This window comes from Symphalangus syndactylus, chromosome 9 (genome assembly GCF_028878055.3).
Source record: "Symphalangus syndactylus isolate Jambi chromosome 9, NHGRI_mSymSyn1-v2.1_pri, whole genome shotgun sequence".
In the NCBI taxonomy this organism is placed as follows: Eukaryota; Metazoa; Chordata; class Mammalia; order Primates; family Hylobatidae; genus Symphalangus; species Symphalangus syndactylus.
The window spans coordinates 136753054-136771330 of record NC_072431.2 but is presented as its reverse complement, the minus strand read 5'-3'; the positions used below and the strand labels follow the sequence as shown (position 1 = coordinate 136771330).

The 18277-nt window shown below is 35.3% G+C and overlaps 1 pseudogene; it reads right to left on the bottom strand.

The window, feature by feature from the left end:
- Positions 1-15717, bottom strand: part of LOC129490787 (histone-arginine methyltransferase CARM1-like) — a 139390-nt pseudogene extending 123673 nt beyond the window's left edge.
- Positions 15718-18277: the final 2560 nt, after the last annotated feature.

Genomic DNA, 18277 nt, shown 5'->3' with positions numbered 1-18277 from the left:
CTCAGTGGCCTAGAACAAATTTACTTCTCAGTTATTCTGCCTGTCCATCACAGACCACTGTAGGGCCTTTGCTTCTTGTTATCCTCACCCAAAAACCCAGACTAGAAAGTGCCTGGGATCATGGATGCAAGAAAACAGGAACATGGTGATTCTTACAATGATGTGTAAAACCTTCAGCTAGAAGTGACACATTGCTCCCACTCACACTCAGTGGACAAAGCAAGCCATATGTCCATGCCTAACTTTGAGGGAGTAGGGAAGTGTAATCTCATCATGTGACTAGAAGAAGGAGACAAGAATGAATGCCCATGAACAGCTCTGATGACCGCCACTGCGTGAGTAGATGGTTTCACGATGGCAGAGAGATGATGCCACCCAGTGTCCCAAGATCAAATTCTGGTATGTTAACAAAATCCTCCTCAGTTTCACATCAATAGAATGTAAAGAAATACAATTTAAAGGGTGTACTTTTTTTTTTAGAACAACTGAATTAGGCAGTATTTAAAAACTTCCAATGTCCAATTTTTATGAGGTTTCAGTGAAATGATACATTCAAACACTGCTGGAATCATCATAAATCACAAAGCAGAACATGTGTTTTGGGAAGCAATTTGGCAGCATGTAGCAGAGCAAAAAACAAAAAGTTCATATCCTTTGGCAGAGTTTTCCACCCTCTTAGGATTGATCTGAATGAAACCATCGAAAAGCTACCCACCCAAAGACGTCTATTTATTTATAATTTTCAAAGTTGCTACTACTAATTATAATAGAAAAAATATTATTTATGATAGAAAAAGCAGAAACTATTTAAATGCTCTACTATAGGCGATTGGTTAAGCAAATAACAGGAATTCTTGTGTGGAATATTATTTATATATTTTTGAAGTCATAAAGTCTAACAAACATGAAAATATGCTTATTATAGAGCATTAAATGAAGATGGTGAATATAAAACAACATTTAAATAATGATCACCACTATTCAAAAATGGATACAAAACAAAAATGCTGAAAATAATTAAACCAAAATGCTAATAGTGATATATTAGCCTTATTTTTATCTCAAATATAATACTGAAAAATAAACTTTAACATGGAATCTGAACAAACTAAAACGTATCTCCAGTTGAGAGGGGTTCTCTGAAGCAGCTGCTTGGGCAGAAGCTCTATGTAGAACATGGTCTGTCCATGAGAACAGGGATCTGTAATAGTGCCTTTTCTTAGTAGGTGCTCAAAAAAAGTTATTGTATAAATAAAAGGAAAATGATGAATAAAGAAAAAATAGAAAAAGAATAAATGAATGTTGAGCTGAGAACATGAAAATGGAAGGGCCAACTCTCTTAAGAACCCTAAATAGGTAACATTAATCACTAATGAGAGAAGTCATTTTCAGGCCCAGAAAGAACAGCTTCCCAGGGTCAGTTCTGTGTGAGCAAGAAGGTCTAGCGGCCACAAACCAAATGGAAAAAACTCTTTACCTCCTTGACATTACCTCTCAGAAATCTCCTCCACTTTGGTTTCCTTCTCCCATTCAACCATTCCTCCCTGGATTTTGCTCCTCCTACCCCCAAGACTGGTCCAGAACAGAGTATGAGCTGAAAAGCTGCCTGTTAGAAAGAACAAGGTATTTTCTCTTTACCAAAGAGAAGATGAGATAAGGGTGATCTTACTGTCACTCTGTGATCTTCCTTGTTCTTTTAACGATCTGCTCAAACCTCAGATCACTTAATGGAATGCCCAGGAAAGCCTATAAGTTTTCCGTAAGTTTCCTTATGAAATACAGACCTTACTTAATTTAAATACACAAGACAGCCATGTACAGTTGTGCAGGATGTGCATTGCACAACCCTGGGACCATTTTTTTTATCAAAAACATCACAGATTTATTTATTATAAATTCTTTAGCAAATGGCAGTGAATTCATTTTTCTAACAAAATCAGTATATCATAACTTTATGACACATGAAAGAAAAAACCTGTCTTAAGGAATGTTGGTTTTTCTCTTCCCAATTTGGACAAGGAGCCATGTGGACTATGATAGTCCTTGAGCACACAGATTAGTCCTTGCCTGTTCTTTCATGGTCTACCCTGGAAAGGGGTGGCATACTCAAGTCCTTCATGGTCACACAGGTGCCATAAATAGGTGAAGAAGGCCAAGTATGTGTATCTTTAGAAAGTAGGAGGGTTGTAAAAAGCTACATGGGAGGGCACAATATGGAAATTTCCCAATATGGAAATTCTATAAGTGGACAAACAACAGATTGTCTCACCAATAAATTCTTAATAAAGGGTTTCCTTCCCTGAGGTGGGTTTAATATAGCACACTGCCCCTTCATATATGGTCAGTGGGCCCATAGGATGCAATATAATCTCCTGAGATACCATGAATCAAACTGGTTTGGGGATATCACTACCTTATCTGGGAAGCATAGGGAGGTTTCTCTTACAAAGAGAAGTTGAGAGGGTTGTGGGAGGCACTTATCTGGTAACAAAGTGCTCAAAAAATGGAAAATCAATAAAATGAAATATTACATCCTTAGCACCCAGCACAGTACCTGAAGGGCTGGGAGTTCTAAACACTGAATAAATATTTCTTAAATTGAGTAACAGACAGTATAAAGTGTCCCCCAGTTAAATCTAAAAAAGAGAGGGACCCTCAGTTCCAGGAAATATCCACCCCTTTCCCAGAAAACTCATGAATAATCCACCCCCTGTTTAGCATATACTCAAGAAATAACTATAAGTATACTCAGTCAAGCAGCTCATGCTGCTGCTCTGCCTATGGAGTAGACTTTTTTTTATTATTCCTTTACTTTCTTAATAAACTTGCTTTAATTTTAGCCAAGAACAGAAAATTTTAATTGAACTAGAAGTTCTTTTCATAAGTAAAAATTTTTAAAATAGCTGTATGGTATTCCAAACCACCCATCGCCTGAAGATGAACACTTTTATTGTTTTCAGTATATTGCTATTACAAATAATGATTTAGTGTTAATAGTTTCTTAAATTTCATTTTGCTCATTTATGAATATATTTAGCTTAAATTCCTAGAAGTCAGATCAAAAGACATACATATATATGTGTGTGTGTGTGTGTGTGTGTGTATATATATATATATATATGTAATTTTAAAATATATTGCCAGCCAGTTGCAGTGGCTCACACCTGTAATCCTAGCACTTTGGGAGGCTGAGGTGGGCGGATCACTTAGGTCAGGAGATCGAAACCAGCTTGGCCAACATGATAAAGCCCCCATTTCTACTAAGTATACAAAAATTAGCCAGGTGTGGTGGCAGGTGCCTGTAATCCCAGTTACTCAGGAGGCTGAGGCAGGAGAATCACTGTGCCTGGGAGGTGGAGGTTGCAGTGAGACAAGATCACAGTATTGCACTCCAGCCTGGGCAACAGAGTGAGACTCTGTCTCTCTCTCTGTGTCTGTCTGTCTGTCTGTCTGTCTCTCTCTCTCTCTCTCTCTCTCTCTCTCTCTATATATATATATATATATATAAAACTAAAAATGAGCCAGGCATAGTGGTATTGCCCTATGCCCCATATATAATATATATATGTTACATATATAATATATGTTATATTATATATGTTACATATATGTTATATTATATATGTTACATATATGTTATATTATATATGTTACATATATGTTATATTATGTATGTTACATATGTTATATTATATATGTTACATATATGTTATATTATATGTTACATATATATGTTATATTATATATGTTACATATATGTTATATTATATATGTTACATATATTATATTATATATGTAATATAAAATATATGTTGTATTATATATGTAATATAAAATATATGTTGTATTATATATGTAATATAAAATATATGTTATATTATATATGTAATATAATATATGTTATATTATATATGTTGCATATGTAATATATGTTATATTATATATGTTGCATATACAATATGTTATATTATATATAATATATTATATATGTTACATATAATATATATTATAAATAATATATATTATATATGTAACATATATAATGTATATTATAAATAATATATATTATATATGTTACATATATAATGTATAATATAAATAATATATATTAAATATGTAACATATATAATATATAATATATGTGTAACATATATAATATGTAATATATTTAATAGATAATATATATACATTATACTTGGGGCATAGGGGACTACCACTATGTCCTGATCATTTTTAATTTTTTTTTTTTGGTAGAGTCAGGGTCTGCCTGTGTTGCCCAGGCTGGTCTCAAACCCCCAGCCTCAAGCAATTCTCCCATCTTGGCCTCTCAAAGTGCTGGGATCAAAGGCGTGAGCCACCACATCCTGCCAGAATATTTTCTTTCATGTTAATTTATTAAATGATATGTATTCCTTTCATGCTCCTAAGAGAGCTGAGACATTTGAATGCATTTTGAAGAAGAAAGAGGGGGATACAAATGTTAATGCTGAGCACAGTGTGTCCTATAACAAATATCTCTGTTCTACCTCACCTGGAAGCTAATAGTCAAATGCAGCAAATTCCAAACTATAAAAACTCTCAAGTTCCACTAGTCAGCCACCCCAGCCTCTTGCTATTGCTACTGTAATTGTTAAGAGAATATTTCAAGGCAGCTCCAAAACTCTTGATCATTACACTTTGGACGACCAGCAGATTAATCAACTTGTAGATGAGTGACATTGTTCCTTTGTAGCTCCTCATACCCCAAGTCATGTTTTTGTGAACTTTTCAAACATTATGAGTTTTTTCAACTTTTATTATGAAAAATTTCAAATGTACATAGTTAGATTAATATAGAGAATCCTATTCCCAAGATTTAAAATTTGTTAAGATTTTTTCATCTCAATTCATCTGTACTGCCACGCCTTTTGGGGAATTTTTTTTTGGCTGTACATTTTAAAGCTAATTGCAGACATCATGTTATTTTACCCATAAATCTTTCAGTAGAATGCATATTTTGTGCACTTGCTCAGCAGGAAACAGGGAGCAGAGAAGATGGTTGCTATAATAAATACTGAGAGCAGAGAGGCATAGAGCAGTCATGCTCCAGCTGGGTTTAAGTGAAGTATGAGTTTTTCCTATAAGAGAAAAAAATTGAAAAACAGCTGGTAGAAAGTTGGAGTTTTTACTTTTTGCCTTCTTTTGTAATCATCTGAAGCATCACTTCACATGTACTCAATGAAATATCATTTATGATATGGGAAAGGGACATAAAACATCAACAGTTATAGCTTGTAATTCCAGTTCTCCTCCCTCAATAATTAATAGAACAAGTAGACCAAGAACCATTAGGGATCAACCAACTTGACCCAAATGTTATTTAGAGAAAACTCCACCCAACAAGAACAAAACACACATTCTTTTTAAGTGCTCATGGAACATTCATCAACATGGACCATATTGTGGGCTATAAAACAGACTCCAACAAATGTGAAACCATTAATGTCATACAGAGCATTTTCCCAGATCACGAAAGAATTCAACTAGAAATCATGACAAAGAGATACCTGGAAAATCCCCAAATGATTGGAAATTAAACATGCCCAAATAATCCATGGATCAAAAAATAAATCCATAGGGCAAAGAGAAAATAACAATAAAAATTAGAAAATATATTGAACTGTATAGCAAGAAAACCACAACATACACAAATTTATGAGATGTTGCTAGAGCAGAGTGTAGAAAGAAATGTCCAGCATTAAAGCAGTGTATTACAACAAAGGAAAGAATTCAACAATCTAAGCTTAAGTTAGAGAAGTGTAATCAGAAAAACAAAGTAATCAGAGAAAAGAAAATAACAAGATGAGAGAAAGAATCAATAAGATAGAAAATGGACAAAATAGAGAAAAATGAATGAAACCGAAAGCTGTTTCATTGAAAAGATCAACAAAACTGATAAGCCTCTTGTTAGGCTAATTAAGAAAATAAAAAGATAAGACCTATTATCAATATAAAACATGAGATATTTGAAGAAATGACACCAATTCTATACAGTTCCCCAAAGATTAGGGAGTATGTCCCAACTCGTTTAATAAGGCCAATATTACTCTGATATCCAAGCCCCACAAAGGCATTAAGAAAACTACAAAGCAATATCAAATGAACACAGACACAAAACTCATTTATAAAATTCTAGCAAACTTTATATTGATAATAGGTCTTATCTTTTTATTTTCTTGATTAGCCTAACAAGAGGCTTATCAATTTTGTTGATCTTTTCAATGAAACAGCTTTCGGTTTCATTCATTTTTCTCTACTTTGTCCATTTTCTATCTTATTGATTCTTTCTCTCATCTTTGTTATTTTCTTTTCTCTGATTACTTTGTTTCTCTGATTACACTTCTCTAATTTAATCTAAAAAAATTTGGCAATATATTAAAAGGTTCACACATCATGACCATGAGGTTTAACTCAGAAATTCAAGGTTGTTTTAGCGTTGAAAAATCGATATATTAACAGCGTAAAATAAAAATGATATAATTATCTCTGTAGATTCAGAAAAGCATTTCATGAAACATATATTCAAAGTAGAAACTCTCAGCAAATTAGAAATAGAATAGACCTTTCTCAGCTTAATAAAGGGCATCTATTTTTTAAAAAATCTACAGCTAACATGAGGAAAACTAAATGCTCTTGAGTTCACGAACGAGGCAAGGATGCTCACTCTCTTCTATACAACATTGTACATTGTAGTACAGGAACTAGCTGGTGCAATAAGGCAAAAAAAGAAAAAAAAAAGGAAGGAAGGCAAGACATACAGATAGGATAGGAAGGAAGTAAAACTGTCTCTAATCACAGCTGATATAACCACTTATGTAGAAAATTCTAGGAATCTATCCAAAAAAATCATATAAAAACTAAGTGACTTAGCAAGGTTGCAGGATACAAGGCTAACACACAAAAAGATCAACTGTCTTTCCGAAGCAATGGATAACAATTGGATACTAAATTTGAGGTAGGAGGCTGTATGATGAGGAACAGGATATTTGTGGGATCTCAAAGTGTTTTTGCACAGATTGCTTATGAATTATGGCTAACAGGGAAAGAAGAGTAACTTTGCAGTGGAGAAAATGGAAAACACCCTGACCTGGTGATCAAAACCAACGAGGGGTAGATGGGCTTCGGTGCTCCCCGATGTGATATCCTGAGAAGGACACAATAGAACTTGGGTAGTTTTCTGCCTGGGGATGTGTAAACTAATCTTTTTATGAGGAAACCAGAAAAGAAACACAAATGGGGAATATTCTATAACATAACTGGTCTATATTCTTTGAATATCTCAATGTCATAAAAGAAAGAAAAGGCTGAAGAACTGTTTCAAATTAAAGGAGACTAAAGAAACGTGACAACTAAATGCAAGACTTGGTCCTGGGCCAGATCAAGTAATGGAGGGAAAAATATGCTATAAAGGCATAAATTGGGACCATTTATGAAATTGGACTATGGGCTATAGATCAAACAAATATTGTATACATGTTAAATTCCTGAATTTGATAACTCTACTGTGGTTATGTAAGAGAATATTCTTATTCATAGGCAATGCCCAATGAAGTACAAAGGGTAAAGGAATGTGTCATATGCAAATTGCTCTCAAAAGGTTCAGAAATAAAATTATGTGATTATATATATGCACACACACATACAGAGAAAGAGATAAACCCAATGTGACAGAGCATTATACATTAATGAATCTATTTAAAGGGTATTCATAAGTTCTCTGTTATGTTTATGTAACTGTTCTGTAAGTTTGAAAATTTTTCAAATTCCTGAAGAAACCTTTCCATGACTCACAAATCCCCAGAATAAAGTCTGCCGGTGCCTCTATTTGTTTTTGTCAGTTAGTGAAATGTTGATAAAAGTTGGTTTTCCCATGTTCTTGATATCATCCCACATAACGACATGAGTTTTCTATGTTAGATGGCAGCAGCCAATGCAATGAAAGGTGAAGGGGAAGTCTGGAGGATACAGAAAGAGAAGGGGCCTTGTATTTTATTTTTGACACCTAGGCAATTTCCTTAATATTTGTGAGCCTTAGTGTCTTTGCTGAAAAATGGGAATAATAAAATATACCAACCTCATGGGTCTGCTATGAGAATCAAAATGAAAGAGGGTATAACTGCATACCTTTAAAAAGTATATAAAAATGATATAATTCCTAGACCATGTCAAGCCCCTGCTACAGGTTCTCCAAAGCTTCTCATCTCCCTCAGGACATAGCTAAAGTCCTCATTATGATCCCCAGTATCTCACCTGACCAGGCCTCTAGCAATCTGATCCTGTCTCCTGCCTTCTCCTCCATCCTTTGAACACATCCTGCCTCAAGGGCTTTGTAGTTCTGCTCCCTCTGTCTGGACTACCCTTAGCGCAGGCTCCTCCCCATCCCCATTGTAGTTTTCTACTCAGATGTCATCTTATTATGAGGCTACCCCCCTCCAAAATTACCTATATATAGTACATTCATTTAATCCCCAGTCATTCTCTGTTCGTTATTCTGGTTTGTCTTTTCCGCACTTATCGCACATAACTCACTATATGTTTATTTGTTTATTGTCTGTCCCTTAAAATGTCAGCTTTGTAATTGTAAGAACTTCTATTTCTTCAGTGCTGTATCTTCAGCATATAAAGAAGTACTTGGCACATAACTAACTCTCAATACATATTTGTTGAATGACTGGATGAATGGATAGGTGAACAGGAATTAACCTTGCAAATATGTTGTAAGTACACAGTCAATGCTTCACAGATATTACCATAAGTCCGTTAATTAAACTTTAAAAAAAAAACTTAAAAAACTTTTTGACACTTGGCCAGGCACGGTGGCTCACACCTATACTCCCAGCACTTTGGGAGGCCAAGGCAAGTGGATCACCTGAGATCAGGAGTTCAAGACCAGCTTGGACTACATGATAAAACTCCTTCTCTACTAAAAACACAAAAATTAGCTGGGCACTATGGCACATGCCCATAATCCCAGCTACTCAGGAGACTGAGGCACAAGAATCACTTGAACCTGGGAGGCAGAGGTTGCCCTGAGCTGAGATTGTGCCATTGCACTCCAGCCTGGGCGACAGAGTGAGACTGTTTTTTTTTTTTTTAATGACACTCATTAAATATTCCCACTGCTTCCAAAATACAATGAATTAAAAAATATTTTATTTTTAGGATTTCATACTAGTATTTGAGATTACTGGAGATTATTTGACATATGACCAAATCAGGCTTGGAAATCACTGAGTCACAATTCTGAAGAAGGAAGAGAGGGAAGAAATAGTCTTCACACTGTCATATTTGTATATTTGATCATTTCTTTCCTAGTGGGGCCTCCTAATTATCAATACAGGTCAACTCCCCAGTGAAGGTGGATTTATTTTTTACCCAAGTCACAGATACTTGACAGCTGTTCACTCACTTCTAAATATAAAAGCCTTGCATTTCAAACTCCACATCCTCTTATTCCAGGAAATCAGCACACATCTTGAAAACTCAGCGATTGTATCTGATAGGCAGTGATATAAGTAGACAGCCTTCTGTCAACACCCAGGCTGACAAATGACAATCAAGATGCACTGCTACCTGGGATCTGGGCCATCTGGGACCTTCCAAGTCACATCCTGAGATAAGGCTTATCCTGATTTTCATTACTGAAGATAGGAATTTCTTGGTTTTATTAAAACTGACCCAAATGTAATCCAATCAGGATTGCAAGATGTTATATTTGACTTATAAATATAAGTCAACATGGCTCTCTTTATCTGGGAGCCAGTTGTTGTGAAGGCAGAATTCCTTCATATATGTTTTATTGTTGCAGATAAAACTCAGTATTCAAAAACTGCTTTTTTTTTAAATTTTTAACACAAAGGACCCACCAAGATGTTCACATGGACTGATCCACCAGGGCTTACCAAGCTGCACTGCCCAAGAAGTACAACTTACAAACCCCTTATAACTAGACCTGTCTTCCTTGGCTTCTGGGGTGCATCTAAATGAACCAAGAGAGTGATTTTCCTCTCACTGAGTCTGTTTCTAAATTATTTCTGGTTTATTGCTATCCGAATATCTGGTTGTGTTTCTGTCTCAAGCCTACTGAAATTATTTTTATCTAATGGATATCTGGTCCCCTCAAATAAGTGAAAAGCCCTGAGGCTGGTATTTATCCTCATTCAGTGTTGTTTCTCTATAGTTTTCAGGGTAACTTGAATGACTGAAGCACCTACTTCTCTATAATCAGGCTGGTGGGGGCAAAATTTTTCAAGATGTAAGGCTTGTCGCAATTGAATTATTAAGAGAGGTATACAATGGAATAGCTTATACTACAAATATCATTTTATCTTAGCTGTAGAAGGAATTCTAAATCGCGTCAACCACGTCTGTATTTCCTACAAAGGTTGTTCATGTATGTGTTTGTGTCTAGTTTGATCTGATCTATGAATTAAGCTTCCTATACTACCATTCTCTGTGTCTGTGTGTCTATACGTAAGAGTATCTTTTCCCTCCTCCACATGGAACAAAAATGTTGGGAGACGTTCCTCTGTCAGTCTCATACTGGGTTTCATACCTGTCTTGCTGAGTGCGCCAAGAATGCAGGACTTCAACCACTCTTTGTCTGGGCTATTTCTCAGAGTTATGTATGCAGCAAGCAGCCTCAAGGGATGAAGTGACATCTTCCTCTGGAATAAACAGCAGGCTTTCTTACTTCTTGCTATAAAATAGCAGGTTCTCCAAGTTCGGTGGTCCTCTCCTATAATGCAACTGACTACATCTATAGGTAACCACCAGGCCTCTGCATCTGCCTGTGGGAACTGGAGCTCACAGAACTGACAATGTGCTGACACTCTGGCTAATGCTCTTTCTCTGAGTATTAAAGCCTTTATCTCTGAACCAGGATCCCTATGTCCTTTGTCAGCACCCATGAAACAGTAGCACTGTAACTTGTTAACTTGCAAATAGGATAAAATCTCAGATTCTTCACAATTCTTGATAAAAAAAATTGGCTTTTTGATATGGTCTGTAATGGTAGCCCTATCTGTCAGTGGTCAGTATTTTGGAGGCACACTTTAAGATCACAGGAAGATTCCTGAAGATAATAGAAACATGTCATTTGCATACATTATAGGAATATCGAAGTCAAAAAGGCTGATCTATCATTAATGGGAAGGGACCATTTGCAAATATTTTGAGTTGAAGACTGTTTTGCCTGGCTCGGAGAGCAGAAAGTTCTGACTCTGTCCAATTGCATGAACGGGCAAGAATGTGTGTTAGAATGAGAATACAGAGGAATGGAAATGTTGATTGAGTCTGGCTTTTCATCCAAATCTAAAGGGTTCTAAGTGTATGAATTTCTTTTCCTTCAAAGAAATATGGAGGACTTCTACTCATAATCATGACATTAACTGCTACCATACCTTCCCACCCACTGCCGTAAGAAAACTAAGCAAAATATGTTAAACAATAGCTGTCACACAATGGAGAACAGTCCATGCCAAACTGTGATCTTTAAAAGAAGGTAAACCAATAAGGTCAGTGCTATGATTAACTTGGTTTTCTGCCTTGAGGCACTATCCAGACTTCAGTGTAGGGTGTGGGAAGCAAAATAGAGCAAAGTGGTCTTGCTGAGTTAAAAATACAAAGAATGGCATTCAGGGAAGCTGAAGCTGCTGCTGGAATTTCTACAGTGATTGTCAAATAGAACGGAGTTATATCAAGAAGGAGCTCAAAATATCTACAAAAGCCTCCCCTTCAGTTTCTAGCTTGATAAATTCTAAGCAGCGCATATATATGGTAAGTTTCCACAAGTGGACAAAAACCTCTATGGGAAAAGAATAACTTTAAGGAGCTCTAATTGTTCTAAGCTGAACAATTCCCAGAGATAATATAACATGGAGAAAGTTTATAGTTCCAACCAGTCAGTGTGAAAAGACCGTGTTGAACACTTGAGACATACATCAGAAAACACAGTTTGTTCACACTTTAGTAGCATATCTAAACTAGACCTGGAATAAAGATTTCTTAGCCATAGCAAAGCTAAAAATAAGCCTCAGAATAATGAAGCTGACCTATACTAGGTAATCTGCCTACCTGAGCAAACCTCAATATTCCTTAAAGGAAGGTTACAAAATCCAGACACTTGACCCACAACATTTAGAATGTCCAGCTTCAATAACCAAAAGATACATGAAACATTCCCAAGTACATGGAAATTAAACCACTTCTCATTATCCCAAGGGTCAAAGAAGTAATTACAACAGAAAGTAGCATATATTTTGAACTGAATAATAATGATGATGCAACATACTAAAATTTGGTCATATAGATAATCCATGCTCAGTGGAAACCTAATGGTTTTAAGAAATTATATTAGAAAAAATAAAAGAATGAAGTTAATGACCTAGGTTTTCACTATAAGAGGCTGTAACAAAAGAGCAAAGTAAGCCCAAAGAACACAGAATCAAGAAAATAATAAAAATAAGACTAGAAATCAATGAAATAAAAAATAGAAAAACTATAGAGAAATGAATACAGCCAAATTTGATTTGTTGAAAAACTAAAAAATTGATAAACCCCTACCTACATGGATCAAAGAAAAAAAGAAGAAACATTAATAACAACTATCAGAAAAGAAATAGTAGAAATTATTACAAATCTTACAAAATTAAAAGTATAACATGCAAATTATGAACAATTTTGCCAATGAATCTGACATCTTCGATGAAATGGAAAATTCCATGAAAGGATGTAAAATATCAAATTGAAACAAGAGGAAAATCTGAAGAGCCCCATATCTATTAAAGAATTACCATGAATATCCCCATGAATAAAATTTCAAGCCTCAATAAATTCACAGGTGAATTCTATCAAACATTTAACAGACAAATAATATCAATTCTACACAAAGCACATAATTCAAAGCAACCAAAGTTATAGAATATTATCATATCAATAGTTTTAAAAAAGCTTGACAAAATCCAATGCCCAATAATGACAAAAATTTTCTGCAAGCTAAGGATAGAAGGGAATTTCCTGAATCTGAGAAAGATCTTCCACAAAAAAATACAACAAATATTATACTTCATGGTGGCATACTGGACTTTTATCTATAACTTGGAAACTGTCAAGGACAGTTGCTCTCTTTTGCCTCTTCAATAAATTGCTCAATACATTCAATAAATTGTTAAAAGTACAATTCTCACCAAATTGATCAATCTCAATTATAATTGGATCAAGAATTTTTGTAGAAATTGACAACTTAATTATAAATGTATACGGAAATGCAAAGGACCAAAAGATCCAAAACAATCACGACAAAAAAGAACTAAGTTGAAGGACATAGACTATCTGACCTCAAGAGTTACTTTAAAGGTAATCCAGACAATGTGATATTGGTATAAGGATAATTAAAGGAACAGAATAAAGTGTTCAAGAATTTTATATGGTCATTTGACTTGAAAATGTCTTTTCGGTAAACATTATTAGAATAGTGGGATATCTGTATGAACTAAAAATAATTCTTGGCTTCATACTTCATATCATATGAAAAATAATTTAGATGGATTACATACCTAAAATATAAAAGTTAAAGCTAGGAAACTTCTAGAAGGAAATATAGGATAAATCATTCAGTATTGAAAGTAGCAAAGGGTTCTTAGGACACAGAGAGCAATAAACAAAGAAGAAGAATGATTAATTAGACTTCAAATTTTAAAACTTCTGCTCAACATAAGACAACATTATGGTAATGAATAAGCAACTACAAAGCATCCGTAAATTACATATCTGATACAAGCATGGTATCCTGGATATATACAGAACAACGACTCTATGGACACACAACCAATTAGTAACAGGCAAACAATTTGAATTCAAAAGCACATGAAAAAGTGCTTAACATCATTAGACATCAGGAAAATGGAAATTGAAACTGTAATGAGATATAACTCATATCTCATGCAAGACCAAATGCTAGCAGGAATGTGGAACAACCAGAACTCTTATTCATTATTTGTTGCTGGGAGTGTAAAATGCTATAACCACTTTGGAAAAAAATTATGGCTATTTCCTATAAAACTCATCATGCACTTACTCTATGACCCAGGAATTTTACTCTTAGATTTTTGACTCGAAAAATGAAAAAAATATGTATAGAAATATATTGGAATGAGAATATTTATAGCGGCCATATTCATAATAGCCAAAATCTGGAAACAGCCTCAATATCCATCAAAATGAGAATAAACAAATTGTGACTATTTCTTAGCAAGAAAAATGAACAAACTGCTAATGCTTGTAACAACATAGACGAGCCTGAAAACACTGTGCTGAGTGACCTTAATAAAGAGAGTACATATTGAATTATTTCATTTATAGGAAGTTCTAGAAAAGACAAAGCTACTCTATGGTGGGAAAAATATCAGAACAGTGATGATTACCCCTGTCAGAATGGCAGTGGGGAATGACTGGGAAAGGGCATGAGGTAATTTTCAGGAACGATAGTATCTTAAGATTTGTGTACTTCAACGGACAATTTGTAAATTTAATCTCAACAGAAACAAATAAAAATCATCAACACATTTTGAATTCTAATTAATGATATGCACATTGAAATATATGGGGGTGAAACATGCTGACTATTAAAATTTACTCTGAAATTCCTGATTAAAGATAAGGTAGATTGATGGATAGAGAGATAGATGTATGGATAGATATATGATAAAGTAAGTTCATCTCTCTGGCTGACTCCAGATTCACTTTAGAAATCAGTTTAACTTCTTTATCCCAAGGTAGTTAATAATAAAAGAGCTTTGGATATTTTAGTTAACCAGAGAAGAATCCATACCATTGCTAGCATTTTACACTGTATGAGGATTAACACCGTATGTGAGATGGAACAGTTTATATCTAAGTTAAAGAAATGACACTCAACCATCCAAGGTTGACCCAAGGCACTGTTGGTTCTAATTTCATCAGGTTGGAAATCTTTCAGAGGGTGGTTCAGTACTTTCTTAAAATACTTCTAGTTACACTTTAACTTACTTCTCTGTTGCTTGATTTTTATTGTCCACAGTCTAAAAATGCTCAATAAATGATTCAAAGACAAAAACAGGATGAAATCATTCTGACCAACACTCAAACTGAAAGTCACCTTTCTTCAAACAACCTCATCTTCAAGGAGAATTGACAAGAGTGGTGAAGATCTGCACAACCTTTGGTGGTCTCTCCTGCAGCTTAGGATGAAGGAAGACCAAAAGGAGGGCTAAGAATAAAAACATTCTCATACTCTAGGAAAAGATTGATTGTTCTCTAGCTATGGTATCAAGTAAGTACCAAGACCAGCTTAAAATCATTTCATCAATTTATGAGAATTGACTGGTATCAGGAAACATGCTCTGAAAGCCAACTAATCAGTAACCACTGAAAGAGAGCTGATCAGGAGATTCTTCATTGGATAAGACAGGGGGTCTGGATAGGCACAAAACTTAGCAGCATGAGACTCAAACTTCAGTATAGCACTGCTATACCCCAGACTAATCAAGATGGACTCCTTCCCCACACGGCAACCTTCAGTGTCTCTGTTGAGTAAGCATTTAAAGACACAGACGCCATCGGCTATACAGAGTAAAAAAAAAAAAAAAGGGATTAGATAAACTCACTTCGGCCTTTGTAAAAAGTATTCAAAAGTGGCATTCCTACTTTTCTCTCATGTTCCCAAGGTTCCACTTCTGTCTTCTTGATATAATGCCTCCTAGACATATGTGAATATGAGAATCAGATGAGAAGAATCTAATCATGGCCAAATACCAATTCTCTGCATATGGATCAGTGCAGAGCTCAACACTGACCCCTGTTTATTGGCTCTTGCCTGTATGTCCAGGGCCCCATTGCCCACAATTCTTACACTGCCCAAGTCAACTGTGTGTCTCTTGACAGCATCCCAGGAGAGTTCAGTCTATGTCTCGAAGACATTCTCGATCACCTGTTATTTTCCAGAGCTATCACAACAAATCTCCATTGTGTTATCATTGCCAAGTTCCTAGTGAAGGCAAGGCAGAGAGTTTAGTCCCAAATATGCACGGCTAGTAAGTGGCAGAACGGGAATTCCAACCTAGGTATTGTTAAAAGAGAAACTTTAAACAAACTAAATCCAACAGTGTTTAAGCAAAGAATCCTTCATGAATCAGACAACTCCCAAACTAGAGTAGGTTCAGAGCCACTGTGGCTCTGCGATGTGGTTGGGGAGGATTTACTGACAGAAAACAGCAAAGTGATGTACAGAGAAAGGAACGAAGTGAGGTGCAGCAACAGCTGGATTGATTTGAGCTTGGCTTTGGTCTTATCTGAATAGTTGGTTGCCTGTGATTGGCTGAAACTTGGTGATTGGTACAAGAGTAGATTACAGTCTGTTCACACATCCCATTATGTTACAATTCACTATGTCCAGAGAATCCTTTAGACTGAATTTACAAGGAGGCAGCTTTAGGCTAAACTGAATAATATTTGACTCCAAAGCTCATGTTTCTTCTACCACAATGTGCCGACAAAATCACGATAAAGAGGGAGCTTAGATAGTTGAGAACTAACCTGCTAAACCTCCTTTTACAGGTTAGACAGGCCTTTAGCATAGTGTGATGTAGTGTGGTGGTAACAGCAATGAACTTGAGGCTTTACTTTTATCTTTGAAAGCAAACAGGAACTTCAATTACCTAATCACACTGAGTCATATTTTTTAATCAATCATGTAAAATGAAAATACTGGTGCTTATTTCATAGGCTTTGGTAAAGACTGAATAATAAAGGTAAAATAATTTCTAAACAACTATTAAAATAATAAGGGATTATTATTATTTTATCCATTTTTAAGATAGATTCTCTTTTTTCTTGAGTTTTTCTTTTTTTTTCTTTTAAGTTTCTTTGAGTTTTCTTTTTTTTCTTTTAAGATTCTTGTTTTCTTGAGACAGAGTTTTGCTCTTGTTGCCCAGCCTGCAGTGCGGTGGCGCGATCTCGGCTCACCACAACCTCCATCTCCCAGGTTCAAGCGATTCTCCTGCCCCAGTCTCCCAAGTAGCTGGGATTACAGGCATGTGCCGCTACGCCCAGCTAATTTTTCTGTATTTTTAGTAGAGACAGGATTTCTCCATGTTGGCCAGGCTGGTCTCAAACTCCCAAACTCAAGCAATCCACCCACCTTGGCCTCCCAAAGTGCTAGGATTACAGACGTGAGCCACCGCGCCTGGCTGCCAAGATAGATTCTTAAGGCCTTTCATTCTTTCCTACAAAATCAAATACAGAAAGTGTATTAATTCCAAAACATAATTATATGTAAAATTCTACCGCTACACATGAGCATATGCACCTTCATGCACACACACTCAACACACACACACTCACATACACAGAGTTAGGATGACCAAATATTTTCAAATGCTTACATCTCTTACTTCAAGTGAATGAGTATCTCTTGATGAAAGCATTCACAAATATTTTTCACAAAATGTCTTGGCTGGTTAAATAGTGCAGAGTTTTGAAAACATTTTCCTGGAGTCAAACATGATTACAGGTTTAGGTATTACAGCCCAGTCAGTGTCTCAAAGGCATCATTGCCTCCTCTCAGGGAAGTAACCGTGGACGCAGACACAGAAGAAGGGACTTTGGGGCTCTTCTAAGTATGTTCTCTTGAAATCATAAGAAATATTTTTCAAGAAATTAGAATTTTTAGCATTTTGCCAACTTTTCCTCCTGTGGTTTAGAAGTAGAATAAGATAAAGAAAGGAGGAGGATTCTAGGCTCCTACTGTGCCTTGTACATACATGACTATTGCAATCTGTAAGCTCTTTGCTGGCAGTAGTAATTTTACTTTATTTTCAGAATCAATACTTTTTTTCTGAGTCGAAACTAAAGCACAGTGCCTGATGCTTAACAGATATTTGTTGAATCAGTAAAAGCATTTCTCTATGTATTGGTACCATCCCAGAAGAGACAAAAACCTTCAAAATTTGTCTGGTTCAATTTTCTTTATTCAGAAAGGCTCAGAATTTTTGTTTTGTAGTTGTTTGTTTTGTTGTGATCTGATTAAAATATAAATTGAGTTTTTCCCCTATTTTTATAAATTGCAAAATGTCTGTCTATGTATTATCCTCTTTTTTCACCTCTCCCTATCCTCTGTTAAAATATGGGTGGAGAAGGTATTTTTAAGCATGCCATAAAATCCAGAAAGTACAAGTAACTACTCAAAAATTTAAAATATACT